Below are 20,610 nucleotides of genomic sequence, written 5' to 3'. Positions count from 1 at the left end.
TGCAGAACAAAAATTACGTGTTTTAAAGTTAACGTTTTTTCCTTTATGATTCTACCTCACCTCTATTATTTAGAATCTTTCCTCTTTATTCCCGGCACATTCCTGGAATTGCTTCTCCACTGTTAGCTATATGAAAAGTCATCTGTTTATAGGGACTGGGTGTTTTGAATCCTGTGATAGCTTTGCCCAAATCTTAAGGATATTTACACACAGTACTTTTATTGCTAATATCTAAGAAAAATGAAAAGTTAAACCTGTCAGGGAAGGCAAGATTTATAAGACTATTTACAGTCCTGGGAATCATATTTACCGCTGCTTGGAACTCAGAAGGCTGTAAGATCTGGGGAGACACTTTTGTTATTTCCATGCTTCACAAGCCAAGGAGAGGAATAAGACTTTTTAGCTTATAGCTGATGCCTAAGATGGTTTATATCTAGAATGACAAGCCAGCCACAAAAGTAAATTGTCTCCAGGGGAATCATTGTCCTGGGCTCTTTAAAGGGCAAACTGTTTTTTAAGGAAACTAAGACTAGGACTTGAAAACAGATTGGAAACCAACTTCCAATTTTGTTGGCCAGATATGTGGGAGCTTTCTGTGGATGATACAAAATGACTTTTAGAGCATTAGTATTATGGAAGTATATTAGACTAGAAGCCTGCTTTTTCTTTTTCTTTTTTCTTTTTTTTTGAGACGGAGTCTCGCTGTGTTGCCCAGGCTGGAGTGCAGTGGCGCGATCTCGGTTCACTGTAAGCTCCACCTCCCGGGTTCACACCATTCTCCTGCCTCAGCCTCCCGAGTAGCTGGGACCACAGGTGCCCGCCACCACACCCGGCTAATGTTTGTATTTTTAGTAGAGACGGGGTTTCACCATGTTAGCCAGGATGGTTTCAATTTCCTGATCTTGTGATCTCCCCGCCTTGGCCTCCCAAAGTGCTGGGATTACAGGTGTGAGCCACTGTGCCCTGCGAAGTCTGCTTTTTCAATAGTGATTTTTTTTCTTCATCAGTTAATTGATTGCTCATCTATTGAGCTATTGAGCTTGTTTCTGTCTTGGTATCTACATGATGTTATTCTTTTTCATGGCTGTTTTATGCTTTGCTAGGATAAGGTTTAAGTGAATTATTTTGACATTAATGAGGCATTTCCGTGGAATACTAATCTCACTATATATATGACAGTCATTCAAATTTTTCTGGCATTTTTGGGTGGATTCTTAGAAAGTTTTTAACAGATCAGAATTAAACAATTATGGCTTTGGTATAGACTTGGGAAGTTAGAAATTCACTGTTAAAAACCACTAATGAGAGCAAAAAATTCAGTAAGAAACCATATCCTAGGGACCATGGCTTGGAAGAGCAGTCAGTGGTTGCAGACAAGGAAGCTAATTTATCTTTTTCTGCTAATTGCTTTCCATTTTATTTATTTTATTTCATTTTTTGAGACTAAGTTTTGCTCTTGTTGCTCAGGCTGGAGTGCAATGGTGTGGTCTCAGCTCACTGCAACCTCTAATTCCTGGCTTAAAGCAATTTTCCTGCCTCAGCCTCCTAAGTAGCTGGAATTACAGGCACCTGACATCATGCCCAGCTCATTTTTGTATTTTTAGTAGAGATGGGGTTTCCCCATGTTGGCCAGGCTGTTCTCTAACTCCTGATCTCAGGTGATCTGCCCGCCTCAGCCTCCCAAAGTGCTAGGATTACAGGCGTGAGCCACCACCTCCATTTTAAAATTTGAAAATGCAAACAGTACGTCTGCCTCCCTTCTAAAGATGCTGGCGACACTTCGTTGTGCAGGATAATAGAGATTTATGTTTTACACCTAAACAAAGCAAGAGAAACTCACCCTTTACCCTTTGGCAAGCACTACAAATGTTTCCTCCTTTTACTCTCAGTATTCCAGTCCCTAGAATTCAAAGCAAAGAGGGGTTTGAGAATGAGAGCCAGGTATGGTGAATCAGGCTACGGTTTCAAACTTCAAACTTTCCACATGCTCCAGACCTTTATAAAGGCTTTAATTACTTATTTTCAAATGTCACACACACACAAAAACTGTTATCACAGATGCATGATAAAAGAATGGAAAATCTACAACTAGCAATTTGGATATTTCATACACACACACACACACACACGTGCGTTGTGAGAATGTTTACTGGGGAGAGGAAAGGGTGTGTGCTTAGGATCTGGGTTTGAGTCTTGGTGACATCACTCCTTAGTTATCTTATCTTGGGGAAGTTCCTTGGCCTTTCTGAACCTTGATTCTCATGTGTTAAATATTCCTACCCCACTTTTTTTTTTTCTTTTCTTAAGGCAAAGTCTTGCTCTGTCACCTAGGCTGGGATACAATGGTGCCATCACGGCTCATTGTAGCCTCAAACTCCTGGGTACGAGCAATCCTCCTGCCTCAGCCTTGTGAGTAGCTGGGACTATAGGTGCACACCACCATGCCCGGCAATTTTTTTATTTTTATTTTTAATTTTTTTTGTAGAGATGGGATCTTGCTCTGTTCTTAAGGCTGGTCTTGAATTCCTGGCCTCAGGCAATCCTCCTGCCTTACAGGCATGAGCCACCATGCCTGGCTGTATTGCATATTTTTAAAAAGTAGAATTTAAATTAACTAATGAATATAAAAAGCCAGAACAGTGCCATGTTCTTGTATAAATTATGTATTAAAACAGTGTTTGATTGTTTTGTAGTCTGTTTGTAGAATGAATGAAAGAAGGAGGGTCTTGTGTTAAGATGTTGATGATACCTCTGACTAGAATCATAGACAAACTGTTTAAAGCCTCAGATTTCTGCCAACTAGTCTTAAAAATGAAAGCACAATGAATAAAAGATAGATCATGTGTTGATCTTTCTGGCCAATGTGGAAACATAAGTTTTAAAAATGAGATATATTTTACATACAGGAAAATGCACCGATTTTAAGCGAATTTGTCAACAAATTTGGACAAATGATACACTCATGTGATTCACACCCAAGTCAAGATATGTATAGAACATTTCCCTCATCTTGAAAGTTCCTTCATGTCCCTTTGTGGTCAATACCTGCCTTTTGCAGAGGCAACCATTGTTCTGGTTTCTGTCACTAGTTATGCCTGTTCCTAAACTTTATACACATGGGATAATATAGAATATACTCTTTTGTTTCTGGGTTCTTTCAACAAAGCTGATGATTTTGAGATGTATCCATAATGTTCTGCATATCAGTAGTTTGTTCCTTTCTATCGCTGAGTGTTTGTTATCTCATTGTATGAACATATCACACTTTTTAATCCATTCTCTTGTTGCTGGACACTTGGGTCTATTATGAATAGATCTGCTATAAACACTCTTGCCCAAGTCTTTTGTTTGACTTAATTTCGTTTCTCTAAGTACACACCAGTTTGCTCTGGCTGCTCCACATCTTCACCAACACTTGATATTGTTAGTTTTTTTTTGAGATGGAGTCTCGCTCTGTCCCCCAGGCTGGAATGCAGTGGTGTGATCTCCGCTCACTGCAGCCTCCGCCCCACAGGTTCAAGCGATTCTCCTGGTTCAGCCTCCTAAGTAGCTGGGATTATAGGTGTGCGCCACCATGCCTGGCTAATTTTTGTATTTTTATTTATTTATTTATTTTTTGAGACAGAGTCTTACTCTGTCACCCAGGCTGGAGTGCAATGGCACAGTCTTGGCTCACTGCAACCTCTGTCTCCTAGGTCCAAGTGCCTCAGCCTCCCAAGTAGCTGGGATTATAGGCATGCGCCACCATGCCCGGCTACTTTTTATATTTTTAGTAAAGACAGGGTTTTGCCATGTTGGCCAAGCTGGTCTCGAACTCCTGACCTCAGGTGATTTGCCCGCCACCTCAGCCTCCCAAGGTGCTGGGATTACAGGCATGAGCCACCCCTCCTGGCTGATATTGTTAGTTTTTAAAATTTTAGTTACTCGGAAAACAAAAATCTCTACCACCTCATTAAGCCCAAGTGATTTGCAGCAGTTATTCTTTACTATCTTTTTTTTTTTTTTTTTTTTAAGATGGAGTTTAGCTCTTGTCACCCAGGCTGGAGTGCAATGGCACAATCTCGGCTCACTGCAACCTCCACCTCCCAGGTTCAAGCAATTCTCCTGCCTCAGCCTCCTGAGTAGCCAGGATTACAGGAACACACCACCATGCCCGAATAATTTTTGTATTTTTGTTTAGTAGAGACGGCATTTCACCATGTTGGCTAGGCTGGTCTTGTACTCCTGACCTCAGGTAATCCACCTGCCTCAGTGTCCCAGAGTTCTGGGATTACAGGCGTGAGCCACCGTGCCCGGCCTTCTTTACTATCTTGATTATTGTTAACTATATAGTAAGACTTGAAATCAGAGCCAGGTGTGGTTGTATGTGCCTATAGTCCTAGCTACACAGGAGGCTGAAGCAGGAAGATCACCTGAGTTCGGGAGCACAGGTGCAGTGAGCTACGATCATGCCACTCATTCCAGCCTGGGCGATAGAACGAGATTCTGTCTCTAAAAAAAATTAAAAAAAAAAAAACAAAAAACTTGAAATCAGGTAGTATGAGGCAGCTAATATTCTTTTCCAAAATTGTTTTGGCTATCCTACTTCCTTTGCTTTTTCTTATACATTTTAGAATCAGCTTGTCAATTTCTGCAAAAGTGTCTAGTGGAATTTTGATTGCGATTGCATTGAATCTATAGATCTATTTAGGGAGGACTGATATTTTAACATATTGTGACTTCCAATCCATGAACCCAGTGTATCCCTCCATTTGTTTATTTTTTTTTCCCTACCATGCAAGAAATGTCAACTGCAGTTGAGCAGAAAAATACCCTACTTGAAGTCTGCAAAGTCGAAATGATCTCTGGTTCTGCAAAGTATGGGACAAAATCCAATGATTCAACTTAATTTAATTTCTTTAAGGTCAACTTAATTTCTTCAGGTATTTATCTTCAGTACATTTAAATAATCATTTTTAGAAAGGTCCTGATGGTTTGACACTTCCTAGAGTCTTAAAATGACCTTTCTCTCTATCTTAAGAATTGAGGCCTGGAAAGGTTGTTTGTCTTGTTTGTTTATAAATGATTCCACCAGTTACTAATGAGAAAATACTTGGAAACACTATTTGTTTCCACAAGAAACTTGACCTTTTAGTTTAAAAATACCATCTTAACTTCATCAAATTATAGTTGTATACTAACTTGTTTTTATTTTATTGTAATCTGTAAATTTTACATTTATTGCTTAAACATTGGTTTTCAGTCTAAGACGGTCATTAGTCACAAAAGTAAGATGTATTCTTAGCTTTCTTAAACACAATTCTAGTATGTTTTAGGTATTCAAAAAACATTAAATAAAATAGAAACAAGAACAGTTGCCATAAAAAAAAAAAACTTTTACCACTAAAAGTTATCTTTTTTTTTTTTTTTTTTTGAGACGGAGTCTCACTCTGTTGCCCAGGCTGGAATGCAGTGGCCGGATCTCGGCTCACTGCAAGCTCCGCCTTCCGGGTTTACGCCATTCTCCTGCCTCAGCCTCCCGAGTAGCTGGGACTACAGGCGCCCGCCACCTCGCCCGGCTAGTTTTTTGTATTTTTTAGTAGAGACGGGGTTTCACCGTGTTCGCCAGGATGGTCTCGATCTCCTGACTTCGTGATCCGCCGGTCTCGGCCTCCCAAAGTGCTGGGATTATAGGCTTGAGCCACCGCGCCCGGCCAAGTTATCTTTTTGAATAAAAAACGATTGGCAGATTTTTGATAATTAGAGAACTGAGGTGGTAGTTTGAATTTTTTTTCTGCTTTTATAGAAGAAACTGTGAAAATTTCCATAAAAGTTTATGTATCTGTTTTTTTTTTTTTTTTTTTTTTTTTTTTGAGACAGAGTCTCGCTCTGTTGCCCAGGCTGGAGTGTAATGGTATGATCTTGGCTCACTGCAACCTCTGCCTCCTGGGTTCAAGTGATTCTCCTGCCTCAGCCTCTGGAGCACCTGGGATTACAGGCGTGCACCACCACGTCCAGCTAATTTTTGTGTTTTCAGTAGATACAGGGTTTCTCCATGTTGGCCAGGCTGGTTTCGAACTCCTGACCTCAGGTGACCCGCCCATCTCAGCCTCCCAAAGTGTTGGGATTATAGGCGCGAGCCACCATGCCCGGCCATATCTGTGTGTTTTTAAGGAACTTTCTAGTTAAAAGCTTTCTTCCTTTTGTGAATTCAACCTTAGGAGAAGATACTTTTAATTGAAGTTTCAAAGACATGTTTTTCTTATTTTTGAGATTGAGTCTCACTCTGTTGCCCAGGCTAGAGTGCAATGGTTCAATCTCGGCCCACTGCAACCTCCGCCTCCCAGGTTCAAGTGATTCTGCCACCTTAGCCTGCCAAATAGCTGAGACTACAGGTGCCTGCCACCACACCCAGCTAGTTTTTGTAATTTTAGTAGAGATGGGGTTTTGCCATGTTCGCCAGGCTGGTCTTGAACTCCTGACCTCAAGTGATCTGCCTGCCTCAGCCTCCCAAAGTGCTGAGATTACTGGTGGGAGCCACCACACCTGGCCTCAAGGACATATTTTTCTTTTCTTTACTTTTTTGAGACAGAATCTCACTCTTTTGCCCAGGTTGGAGTGCAATGGCATGATCTCAGCTCACTGCAACCTCTGCCTCCCTGGTTCAAGTGATTCTCTTGCCTCAGTCTCCTGAGTAGCTGTGATTACAGGCATGTGCCACCACACCCAGCTAATTTTTGTATTTTTAGTAGAGACGGAGTTTTGCCATGTTGATCCGGCTGGTCTCAAACTCCTGACCTCGGGTGACCTGCCCTTCTCACCCTTCCAAAGGGCTGGGATTACAGGAATGAGCCACCATGCCCGGCCTCAAGGACATATTTTTCTTAATCTGAGTCTAGTACAATTAAGTATAGAATGTAAGAACTTTAAAATTTTTTTTTAAAATTCAGAGTAGCATTTAGCAAACTATTTCTGTAAAGGGCCAGATAATAAACATACTGGGCTTCGGGAGCCACATGGTCTCTGTTATGACTACTCATGGTAGAGATCATACACTGAAGCCAGCCTCACGTAAATGAGTAGGTATGGTTCTGCTCCAATGAAACTTTTTGACTAACAGAAACAAGGGGCCAGATTTGACTTCTCTGATTTATAGGGTTTTGGGGGAGTGAGCTATTATAAAGATTTTGATGAAGGAACACCATTCACCATTTACAGGAGGGCTCTCTCATGTCTTTTCAGGAAGCCTCAAAGTTAAACTCATCTTGAACCGAGGGTTAGTTGTCCATACAGCTCCAGCTGTGCCACAAATTATCTGAGTGAGTTGGGAGAATTTGCTTGATACTTTATGCTTCTATTTCTTAATTTGTTTGTTCTTTTTCTTTAAATTTCTTTTAAATATTAAAAAAAAATTTCTTATTGGGCAGCCTCTTGAGCCAGAGTAGGTTCAGAGACTCCCAATTTCTTAATTTACAAAAAGAGGATGATGATAGATTTGCCTCAAATGGCTGTTGTGAGGATTAAATGGGTCAACGTGAATAAAGCGCTTAGAATGCTGCCTGCCATGTAAGTTTTATGGAAGTGTTAGCTGATATTATTAGTAATCCATAATGAAAACAGAAATTAATCAAACTTTAATTTCAAGCATCTTTTATAAATTGAACAAAGGTTGGTGCTATCTTTGGGAGGCTGAGGCAAGCAGATCACTTGAGGTCAGGAGTTCGAGACCAGCCTGGCCAACATGGTGAAACCCCATCTCTACTTAAAAAAATACAAAAATTAGCAGAGCATGGTGGTAGGCACCAGCAATCCCAGCTACTTAGGAAGCTGACACAGGAGAATCTCTTGAGCCCAGGAGGTGGAGGCTACAGTGAGCTGAGATTGTGCCACTGCACTCCAACCTGGGCGACAGAGTGAGACTCTGTCTCAAAAAAAAAACAAAACCCAAAAAACAAACCCCAAAATAGGTTGGTGTTATGATCTGAATGTTTATGTTCCCCCAGATTCATATGTTGAAACCTAATCTCCAATGTGAAGTATAAGAAGGTGGGGTCTTTGGGAGGTGATTAGGTTTTGAGGACAAAGCCATAGTGAATGGGATTAGCACCCTTATGAAAGAGGCCCCAGAAAGCTCCCTCACCCCTTCTTCCCCGTGGGGTTATAGCAAAAAGGAAGCAGTCTATGAACTAGGAAGTGGGCCCTCACTAGACACAAAATCTGCCAGTACCTCGATCTTGGACTTCTTAGCCTCCAGACCTGGGGGAAATAAATTTCTGTTGTTTATTAACCACTCCGCTTATGGCATTTTATTAGAGAAGTTCAAATAGACTAAGACAGCTGGAAAAATAATGCTTAGAATTAATATGTGGGAATGTAAAAGTAAATCGATCCAGCAACCCAGGCCATGCTTCTCTGTGGCAGCAATCAATTGATTAACAACTGCCTGCGTCCACAGAGCATTTGTATTCCAGCCTCTACACCCCCACCTAGCACAGTTTCTTGTTTATCTAATCTGCCTGACTTCAGTAGGCATTTGGGTTTCTGACCCTCAATCTAGACAGACATACATTAAATCTCATTGGTATTTAATAGGCCAGGCCAGATTAGGAACCTTGGTGGTCCTCGCACGGAGAAGAATATGATGTCTGTCTTCCAATCCCTACCTTCACCTGGCTTCTGTGTATTAAAACTAAAAACAATATTTAAACTATACAAAAGTTCAGGCCAGTCCCACATAGTTCAGATTTTTTCCCTCAATGTGATTTTCAGAGTGTTTTTTGGGAAGTAGGGAATTCTTTCTGAAGCAATTTTTTGGGTGCTGCTTTGCTGATGTCTAACTATGGGCTCAGTCTGTCTCTGGGGGCATCCTGGACACTTCCTTCCCTACGACTTGCAGCATTTCTTTTTGCCTGGATTTCCTTGTACTCTTGCTCTGCATCCTCAGTCTGGAGTGTAATCCGAGCCCCAGCCTGTGTGACTGCAGCTGGGATACTCTTTGTTACTTTCAATTCCCTCTCTTCCCAGGTCATAGGACCTGTTCTCCCTACCCATCTGCAGCACTAGATGCCAGACTTATGGCTGCAAAAATAATTACGAGTCCCTTGGGCAGATGGGGCCAGGGCTCTGATATATTATATTAGCACAGGAGCTGAGCTAGATGGTTGTGCAGGTGAAAGTCTGCAGTGACTGGTTATGAGAGTGTCCCAAGAAGGCTTTGAATTTGATCATGCCTAAGGCTAGAGTCTTTGCACCTGTTAGGGATCATTCCCATTCTCCAGATAAGGACACTGATGATCTCTCAGTAAATGGTAGAGTTTGCCTTTGAACCCTGGTCTGTGTGGTTGGTTTTGATGCTTTGTTGGGGGATGGAACATGGACAATCATTCTTGCCTGTGAAGACAGAATAGATCACAGAGAAGACTGCATACTTGCTCAGCAGGCTGTCCTTGCTAGCTTTGTCAGGACAATGGTTAGTAACATGAGTCCTTTGGACTGTGATAAGGAAGAAGACATTTAAGGGTAACAGGTAAGATCTCTGAGTGCTTCTTTATTACTCTTTCCCCTGACTTCTACTTGAGAAGTGTCCTCAGATTAGATTGCCTTTTCATTTTGTTTTCAACCTAGATTCTTGCAGAAAGAAGCAAACATAAGCAATCCTCTTGTTCTTGTTTCAACATGAAACGACAGTCATCAAACTGTAGGCTCCAGAGGAGCAGATTCCAAATCTGAAAGTTGTTAGCATGTTAGTCTGTTTGGGTAACTTAATTTACCTGGAGGAATCCTCCTGAAGTTTTTTTGAGCTGATTTTCCCATCATGATGAACACAGGGCCTTAAATGAAGACTTTGAGCAGAGGAGGAAAAACAAGAAAGGCATACAAGTGTGTGTGGGTGGCCCTATCCTAGGCTCATATTGTAGAACCTCCTATGCATGGTGTTGTCTCTTTACCTCTGTGCATTCTCTGTGGACTGTAAGCTTCTTAAAGTCAGGGACTGCTGTCAGGGACTACTGTCTTCTTAATCTTTGCATCCTCCTCACCTAGCACAGTGCCTGGCATATAGCAGGTGGCCAGGGATATTAAGGACAAATGAATGCATGCATGAAAGGTAAAGAAGCATAGAGGGATGAGAAGCAGAAGAAAAGGTGTATGGGCAGAAGCATTTTGGGGGCATCTAGGGAGGCAGTGCTAGTGAATAGTGGGCCCTGCAGTCAGACTGCTCAAGCTGAGTTCCTGGCCCCACCTCCTGTCACTGCATAACCTTGGACAAAGTGCTCGACCTCTCCAGGCTCCATTTAAAAAATTCCTGTAAAGACTGGGTGTGGTGGCTCACTCCTATAATCCCAGCACTTTGGGAGGCCAAGGTGGGCGGATCACGAGGTCGAGAGATCGAGACCACCCTGGCTAACACGGTGAAACCCCATCTCTACTAAAAATACAAAAATTAGCTGGGTGTGGTGGCACACACCTGTAGTCCTAGCTACTCGGGAGGTTGAGGCAGGAGAATCACTTGAACCCGGGAGGCAGAGGTTGCAGTGAGCAGAGATCATGTCACTGCACTCCAGCCTGGCAACAGAGTGAGACTCAGTCTCAAAAAAGAAAAAAAAAAAGTCTGTAAAATGCTGAGAAGATGGATTGTGATGGTCTTCATCTTACAGGACGGTTATGAGATATTTATTGGGTTACATGAGGTATTTATTGTGTCCTGGCTTGGATAGGGCATCATATGCCTAGGAGGCAATCTAGATTTTTGAGTATAAATGTGTAAGTTATATTGAGTCAGAGATCTTAGAAGACTTTGATAGATGGCATGGAGGCTAGAAAAGTCCAAGACAGGTCGGGTACGGTGCCTCATGCCTATAATCCTAGCATTTTGGGAGGTTGAGGCGGGTGGATCACCTGAGGTCAGGAGTTTGAGAAAAGCTTGGCCAACAGGGTGAAACCCCATTTCTACTAAAAATACAAAATATTAGCTGGGCGTGGTGGGGAGCACCTGTAATCTCAGCTACTCAGAAGGCTGAGGCAGGAGAATAGCTTGAACCCAGGAGACAGAGGTTGCAGTGAGCCGAGACTGTGCCATTGCACTCCAGCCTGGGCAACAACAGTGAAACTTCATTAAAAAAAAAAAAAAAAAAAAGAAAAGAAAAATCCAAGACACATTGGTGTGGCAGAGAGGGAAAAATTAAAAAAGGAAAGTCCAAGATATGTGAGGATATTGCATTCTGAAAAAGAGGTCAAAAATGGCTAGAAAAAGTTGAAAGTAGGAATTAAATAAAATTCTGATGGAACTGGCCGGGGAAAATGAGGGAATTGAGTGGTTAGGCAGCCCTTCGTCCTGAGCATATAAAATTTCCCACAGCGAGCAATGGGGCATTTCCTTCAGATGACTTAGGGGCTTTTGGTTGGTCTGATGCTTTTTTGTTGTTGTTAAGGAAAATAGATGCCATATTAAGTCTTTTAGAAAATTAGTTAACCGACAGGTACATTTTAATGCCATTTTTAAAATTTTAAGTTATTCTGAGTTTGAGAGTCATTTTTATTTCTTTCCATGAACCTTCCTGCAGTGGACAAGACAGGGGTAGGACTTTTCCAACCCTATCTTTAGATCTGTTGCTTAATACTATGTACCTGTTTTTCATTTCTAATTCATCATTTTTGACTACGTAATACATTCACATAATTCAAGAATCAACCCAGCCAGGTGCGATGGCTCATGCCTGTAATACCAGCACTTTGGGAGGCCGAGGTTGGCAGATCACTTGAGGTCAGGAGTTCAAAACCAGCCTGGCCAACATGGCAAAACCCCATCTCTGCTAAAAATATAAAAATTAGCTGGGTGTGATGGTGCGTGCCCATAATCCCAGCTACTTGGGAGACTGAGCCAGGAGAATCACTGGAACCCAGGGGATGGAGGTTGCATTGAGCTGAGATCATGCCACTGCACTACAGCCTGGGCAACAGAGCAAGACTCAGTCTCAAAAAAAAAAAAAAAAAAAAAAAGCTGATATGAAAGTTACGCCTTGAGAGATCTTCTTCCTCTTTCGCCAGCTATCCACCCTGGTCCCTGCTCCTACCCAGGTTATCTTCCCAGTTCTCTAGAGAAGGGCCTTTTATTTGGTTTAAATATCTTGTTACGAGCAATGCAGCAATGTAACCCTATACACACAGACATTTTATGTTTGCAGATATGTAAGATATTCTGCAGATATCCCCCAGAAGTGAGATTTTTGTACCAAGGATACACATATTTGTAATTTTGATTGACTTTGCCAAATTGCCCTCCTAAAGGACACATCATTTCACACTCCAGGTATGAGCCTGCCTGTGCCCCACTCCCTCCCCAGCCTCCTGATACGACATGTCATCACACTTGCCAGGCTAAGAGGTAAAATATGTTCTCAGCATGGCTTTAACTTGTGTTCTTATTATGACTGGAGTCGATGTGACTAAGTACGTGCGATTAGGAGCCATTTGTATTTCTTTTATTTCATGAATTGTGCATTTATGTCACTTGCTTATTTTTAAAAATTATTTTACACTTTTTGTTGTTTGAGTTCTAAAACACTCAGAACATTCATTTGTCAACTATTTGCTGATCAACTATGTTGCACCAGGCTCCACAAAGGCACAGACTAGATGGAGGTGAATAGGATGCTGCCCCCGCCTTCCAGAAGCTCACAGTCTAATGAGGAAGTCTTGCTCTGTCACCCAGGCTGGAGTCCACTGGTGCGATCTCTGCTCACTGCAACCTCTGCCACTCTGGGTTCAAGTGATCCTCCTGCCTTAGTCTCTCAAGTAGCTGGGATTGCAGGTGCCCACCACCATGCCCAGCTAATTTTTGTATTTTCAGTAGAAACAAGGTTTCACCATGTTGGCCAGGCTGGTCTCTAACTCCTGAGCTCAAGTGATCCATGTGCCTTGGCCTCCCAAAGTGCTGGGATTATAGGCATGCGCCACTTCGCCTGGCCTTTTTTTTTTCCCCCTAACAAAAGAGAAAAACGTGCATGTCTCTGTCTAGATCTAGGTCTATATGTAGGTCTAGATAGAGATTGAGATATATGAGTTCTCCATTAGACTGTGAGCTTCTGGATCTGCTTTCTTTGAAATCTAGATCTAGATACAGATAGAAAGAAGCAATACAGCTACCAAGCATTAAAGTTGTACGGAAGGTATCACGGGCCCAGCAAGGTGGTGAAGGCCCTAGCCAAGTTGAGGTGGGCCTAGAAGTCTCAGCGGACACTTTCTAGGCCGATCGGGAAGTGAAGAGCAGTCCAGGCTGAAAACGTCATAGGGCTCTCCCCTTCCCTGGGTCCTTAGTGCTGCTGTCTGACCCTGGCAGTCCTCCCCACCTCCTGCTTCAGTGCCTGTCACTTTGTGAGTGCTAAATACATGTTCCCTGAGTGCAGTAACTGAAGAAGAGTCTGACGCAAGAGCCCTGTTGAGGTGTGAGAAGGCAGGGGCGGTGGCATGGGCAAGGTCGTCCTCAGGGGTGGACGGTGGCAGCATCCTGCTGTTTCTCAACACCTCCCCTCCTGGCAGGGACCTTGGAACCTTCTTTGACTCTCCTGTGTTCAAGGAGCTGACCTGTCTCACTTGGGTTCCGGCTCCCTTCTCTTTCCTGCTGGTTCCCTTACTTCAGTTAAACCCTTTGTTTCACTGCTTTCACCCTGCTGCTCCCCTCAATTTCTCTCTCTGTGTCTCTCTGGTGGCTGGCATCGTTTCCTTGTTCCTCAGACCACTATACTAGAGATAATCTTTATGTTATTTGTCTGAAAGTTGAAGTCTTGCCTTACTCCCACCCCACAACACTCTCTGGCTGTCTGTCTAGGTGTCTCTTTCTCTAAACTCAAAAAGACAGATGTGATGTTAGTTTGCTAGGGCTGCTATAACAAAGTACCACACACTGGGTGGCTTGAAACAACAGACGCTTACTCCCTCACAATTCTGAAGGCTAGAAGTCCAAAATCAAGGGGTTGGCATGACACGCTGTCACAGACTCTAGGGGAGGACCCTTCCAGGCCTCTTCCCAGCTTCCGGGGGCCGCGCAATCCTTGGTCTTCCTTCACTTAGGCAACACAACTCCAGCTCCCTCCTCCGCCTTCGCTCCGCCATCTTCCTCCTGTGGGGATCCATGGCCAAGTCTCCCTCTCCGAATAAAAACACCAGTCACTGGATTAGGGTTCACCTGAACCAAATAAATCATTTTAACCTGATTACATCTGTAAAGACCCTGTTTCCAAATACGTTCACATTTACAGGTACTAGACTGCGGGTTCAGACTTTAAGGTATCTTTTTTGGAGTTACATTCCCACCAATAACAGATGCCTTACAATTGTATCTTGTTTGGCACTTTTCAGAATTACACTCAATCCCCGTGGGAAGCAGTTTTATAATATCTGGCCAAGAACACACATTTTGGTGCAGATCTGAGTGGAGGTCCTGCCTCTTCTTTTGGACAACTGACTTCAGCTCTCTAAACTTCAGTTCTCACATATGTAAAGTGGGAAAAGTAAGCCTACCTACCCCATGGTGGCTACATGTGAGGTATTTAGCACAGGACCTGGCACATGGGGCATACTCCGTAAAACAATAGGCCTCCTAGTTATGCAAGCAGACCTTTTTCTTTTTTTCCTTCTGCCCTTGCACATAGTCACATGGATTTGGAGCAGAGAATGTCATCGGACTTATGAGTCCCACCTGAATACTCACATACACAGGCCAACCCACTGTTACCACCTTAATCCCTCTGGACTAGAAGATGTCAAGTCAACTCAAGATTTATTCGTGAGACAAGTTGAGCTTTCTTTTTCCTGTGTCCCTCCTTGTCTCAGTCCCATCTGTTTGCCAAGCTTAATGTGGCATAGGGGAAATGCTAAGAAAATAAACTTTTGCCATCCTCAGTGGGGTGCTCCTCTGCACACAGCTCCCTCCTCCCCTCTCCACTTTCTGTTTCTTTTGTAAACAGCCAGATTCCACCCCCTCCCAGGATGGGACAGAAGTCCCCTGGCTTGAGTTTCTGCTGATTTCATGCTCTTTGATGCTGGCATGGCTCTGAAGTAGCGGCTGGTAAAGAGAAACCACCATTTGTTGTTGAAAAAAAAAAAAGAAAGAAAGAAAAGAAAAGAAAAAGAGAAAAACCCCGCTCTTTTATCTCTGTCCCCCTCTAAATTGCAGAAAGGTGGTATTGTGGAGAGACAGAACAAGTGGGATTTTATCTTCCTGCCCCTGCCAGGCAGCCATGTGAGCATCAAAGCTCTCAGGGCCCTCGGAGTGGTGGGAGGGAGATAATGTGAGCAGAGACAAAGGTGCTCCCAGGGAGCTGGGCTGCTTTTGATGGTGGCTGGGCAGGAAAGAGCAGGAGCTCCAAGTTTTAGCATGGACAGGGAGGCTCCAAGAGGCCTGAAGTGAAACTGATGACACCACTCTGTGGTGTTGGGAACAAGATGCTCTCTTTCCATTCAAAATGCTGGCGGCTGGCTGGGCACGGTGGCTACGCCTGTAATCCCAGCACTTTGGGAGGCCGAGGTGGGCAGATCACCTGAGGGCAGGAGTTCAAGGCCAGCCTGACCAACATGGTAAAACTCTGTCTACAAAAATACAAAAATTAGCAGGGCATGATGGCGGGTGCCTGCAATTCTAGCTACTAGGGAGGCTGAGGCAGGAGAATCGCTTGAACCCGGGAGGCAGAGGTTGCAGTGAGCCTAGATTGTGCCATTGCCCTCCAGCCTGGGCGACAGATCTAGACTCCATCTAAAAAAAAAAAAAAAAAAACCGAAAAGCAAACAAAAACAAAAACAAAATGCTGGCTGCCTACTGAATAGGGTAACAATGAGAGGCACGATAATATTAATAATTGCCATAGCCATCATTCTTTTTCTGGGCATGCAGAAGTACTTTACATACATAGTTTCACTGAGTCTTCATCGCAACCTTATGTTATAGTAATTGCTATCTTCATTCTGCATAGAGAAAAGGAGCCCTAAAGAGGCCCTGAGGTCACACAGAAGCAGGATTTAAACCCAGGTCTGCTGACACCAAAGTTTTCTCTTAACCACTAAGCTCTATGGTCTAAGAAATGTTTCTTTTCTCTTGAGCCTGGGAGATGGAGTTTGCATTCAGCTGAGATTGTGCCATTGCACTCCAGCCTGGGCTGCAGAGTGAGACCCTGTCTCACACACAAAAAGGAAAGTTTTCTTTTTTTCAACTTTTTCAATTGAAATACACATAACACAAAATTTACCATCGTAACCATTTTAAATTGTACAGTTCAGTGGTATGAATACATTCATAATATTGTATATCCATCACCAACATCCATCTTCAGAACCCTTTTCATCTTGTAAAACTGAAACTCTATACTCATTAAAAAATATTCTGGGCATGGTAGCTCATGCTTGTAATTCCAGCACTTTGGGAGGCCAAGGTGGGAGGATTGCTTGAGCCAGGAGGTTGAGGCTGCAGTGAGCCGTGATTGAGTCATTGCAGTCCAGCTTGGGTGACAGAGTGAGACACTGTCTAAAAAAAAAAAAAAAAAAGAAAAAGGAATAGCTCACCATTCCTCCCTCTCCCCAGTCCCTGGCAATCACCATTTCACTTTGTCTCTCTGATTTTGACTACTCTAAGTGTCTCATATAAGTGGAATTATACAGTATTTGTCATTTTGTGACAGGATTACTTTACTTAGCATAATGTCCTCAAAGTTCATCTGTGGTGTGGTATATGTCAGAATTTCATTCTTTTTTTTTTTTTTTTTTTTTTTTGAGACGGAGTCTCGCCCAGGCTGGAGTGCAGTGGCCGGATCTCAGCTCACTGCAAGCTCCGCCTCCCAGGTTTACGCCATTCTCCTGCCTCAGCCTCCCGAATTTCATTCTTTTTTAAGGCTGAATAATATTCCATTTTATGGCTATAACCTATTTTGTTTATCTGTTAACCCATTGATAGACACCCAGGTTACTGTCGTGTTTTAGTTATTGCAAATATTGCTGCTATAGACATGGTTGTATAAATATCTCTTTGAGATCCTGCACTCAATTCTTTTGGGTATATACCCAGAAGTGGAATTGCTGGATCACATAGTGATTCTACTTTTAGGGGAACCACCACACTGTTTTACTTAGTCACTGTACCATTTTATTAAAAGTAATTGAAGTTTTTGCCATTACATTTAGTGGCAAAACCACAGTTACTTTTGTGCCAACCTAATACATTCCCACCACCAGTGTACAAGGCTTCCAGTTTCTCCATGTCATCACCAACACTTGTTATTTTCAATTTTTTTTGATAGTAGTCATTGTAATGGGTGTGAGGTGGTGGTATCTTGTAGTTTTGATTTTCATTTCCCTAATGATTAGTGTTGTTGAGCATCTTTTCCTGTGCTTATTGGCCATTTGTATATGTTCTTTGGAGAAATGTCTATTCAAATCATTTTCTCTTTTTTCTTTCTGTTTTTTTTGAGACAGAGTCTCACTCTGTTCCTCAGGCTGGAGTGCAGTGGTTTGATCTCTGCTCATTGTAGCCTCTACCTCCTGGGCTCAAGCGATCCTCCTACCTCAGCCTCCCAGGTAGCTGGGACTATAGGCATGCACCAACACACCTGGCTCATTTTCCTATTTTTTGTAGAGATGGGGTTTTCCCATGTTGCCCAGGCTGGTCTTGAACTCCTGGCTTAAGTGATCCATTGGCCTCAAGTGATCTCTCCCAAAGTGGTGGGATTACAGGCATGAGCCACCTTTACAGGCGTGCCCAGCCTTTTTGCCCAATTTTTAAATCAGGTTGTTTGTTGTTGTTAAGTTTTGGAAATTCTGTATATATTTTAGATATTAATCCCTTATCAGATATATGATTTGCAAATATTTTCTCCCATTCTGTGGGTTACCTTTTTGCTCTGTTAATACTGTCTTTTGATGCACACATATTTAACATTTTCATGAAGTTCAATTTGTCTGTTTTTTTTCTTTTGTTGCCTGTGCCTTTGGAGTCATATCCAAAAAAGTTGTTGCCAGATCCAATGTCATGTAGCTTTTGGCTTTCTTCTAAGAGATTTATAGTGTTAGGTCTTATATTCAGGTGTTTGATCAAATTTGAGTTAACTTTTTTATATGGTGTTAGATAAGGGTCCAACTTCATTCTTTCACATCTGGATATCCAGTTTTCCTAGCACTATTTGTTAAAAAGACTGTGCTTTCCCTGTTGAATAATATTGGCATCTATGTCAAAAATAATTTGGCTGTATGTGAGAGGGTTTATTTCTGGGCTCTCCATTCTATTCCTTTGGTGTATATGTCTGTCTTTATGCCAGTATTATGCTATTTTGGTTACTGTTGTTTTGTAGTATGTTTTGAAATCAGGAAGTATGAGTCCTCCAGCTTTTTTTTTTTTTTCCCTCAAAATTGTTTTGGCTATTCAGAGTCCCTTCAGATTCCATATGAATTTTAGAATGGAACTTTCTATTTCTGCAAAAACCTCACAAGGATTTGGATAGAGAATGCAGTGAATTTGTGGATCACTTTGGGTACCATTGACATCTTAACAATATTAAGTCTTCCAGTCCATGAATATAAGATATGCTTTCATTTACTTATGTCTTTTTTTTTTTTTGAGATGGAGTCTCACTCTGTCACCCGGGCTGGAGTGCAGTGGCACCATCTCGGCTCACTGCAACCTCCGTCTCCCCAGTTCAAGTGATTCTGCTGCCTCAGCCTCTCAAGTAGCTGGGATTACTGGCGCCCACCACCACGCCCAGCTAATTTTTGTATTTTTAGTAGAGACGGAGTTTCACCATGTTGGTCAGGCTGGTCTCAGTCTCCTGACCTCAGGCGACCCACCTGTCTCAGCCTCCCAAAGTTCAGGGATTATAGGCATGAGCCACTGCGCCTGGCCTTACTTATGTCTTCTTTACTTTCTTTCATTAATGTTTTGTAGTTTTCATTGTACATGTCTTTCACCTTCTTGGTTAAGTTCATTCCCAGGTTTACTTTTTTTTCTGATGCTATTGTAAATGAAATTGTTTTGTAATTTTCTTTTCAGATTGTTAATTGTTAGTGTATAGAAATGCAACTGGTTTCTATGTGTTGACTTTTTAACCTGCCACTTTGTTGAATTAATTTATGAGCTCCAACAGGGTGTTTTTTTTTTTTTTTCTGGTGTGGAATCTTTTTAACTTTTTTACACTTAAGATCATATTATCTGCAAACAGAAATAATTTATACCTCTTCCTTTCCAACTTGGATGTCTTTTATTTCTTTTTCTTGCCTAATTACTCTGGTTAGAACCCCTAGTACTAGGTTGGACAGAAGTGGAGAGAATGGGCATTTCGTTTTTGTTTTTGTTTTTGTTTTGAGATGGAGTCTCACTCTGTCACCCAGGCTACAGTGTAGTAGTATGATGTTGGCTCACTGCAACCTCTGCCTCCTGGGTTCAAGTGATTCTTCTGCCTTAGCCTCTGGAGTAGCTGGGATTACAGGTGCATGCTATCATGCCTGGCTAAGTTTTGTATTTTTAGTAGAGACGGGGTTTCACCATGGTGGCCAGGCTGGTCTTGAACTTCTGACCTCAGGTTATCCACCCGCCTTGGCCTCCCAAAGTGCTGGGATTATAGGCAGGAGCCACTGCACCCAGCTGAGAATGAGCATTTTTTTTTTTTTTTTTTTTACCTCATCTTAGGGAAAAAGCTTTTTGACTTTCACCACAGAGTATGATGGTTGCTATAGATTTTTCATATATGGATTTTAGTATATTGAGGTAGGTTTTTTTCTGTTTTTGGTTTGTTGAGTGTTTTTATCATGAAAAGGTGGTGAATTTTGTTAAATGCTTTTTCTGCATCAATTGAGATGATCGTGTAGTTCTTTAACCCTTTCATTCTGTTAATGGGTATATTACATTGATTGATTTTCTCTCTTTTTTTGAGAGACAGGGTCTCACTGTGTGGCCCAGATTGGAGTGAAGTGGCACAATCATAGCTCACTACAGGCTCAACATCCCAGGCTTAAGTGATCTTTCCACCTCAGCCTACTGACCAGCTGGGACTATAGCTGTGTGCTACCATGCCCAGCTTTTTTTTTTTTTTTTTTTTTTTGAGACGGAGTCTTGCTCTGTTGCCCAGGCTGGAGTGCAGTGGCATGATCTTGGCTCACTACAACCTCTGCCTCCTGGGTTCAAGCGATTGTTCTGCCTCAGCCTCCTGAGTCTGGGATTACGGTCACCTGCCACCATACCTGGCTCATTTGTTTTTTTTTTTTTTAGATGGAGTTTCACTCTTGCTGCCCAGGCTAGAGTGCAATGGCATGATCTCGGCTCACTGCAACCTCTGTCTCCCAGGTTTAAGTGAGTCTCCTGCCTCAGCCTCCCAAGTAGCAGGGATTACAGGTGCCTGCCACCATGCCCGGCTAATTTTTTTTATTTTTAGTAGGGATGGGGTTTCATCATATTGGCCAGGCTGGCCTTGAACTCATGACCTCAGGTGATCCACCTACCCCAGCCTCCCAAAGTGCTGGGATTACAGGTGTGAGCCACCACGCCCGGCCATACCTGGCTAATTTTTTTTGGGTATTTTTAGTAGAGATGGGTTTCACCATGTTGGCCAGGCTGATTTCAAACTCCTGACTTCAAGTGATCCGCCTTCCTTGGCCTCCCAA

Source organism: Macaca mulatta, chromosome 11 (assembly GCF_049350105.2).
Source record: "Macaca mulatta isolate MMU2019108-1 chromosome 11, T2T-MMU8v2.0, whole genome shotgun sequence".
Taxonomy (NCBI): domain Eukaryota; kingdom Metazoa; phylum Chordata; class Mammalia; order Primates; family Cercopithecidae; genus Macaca; species Macaca mulatta.
Note: the sequence above shows the minus strand (reverse complement) of the source record.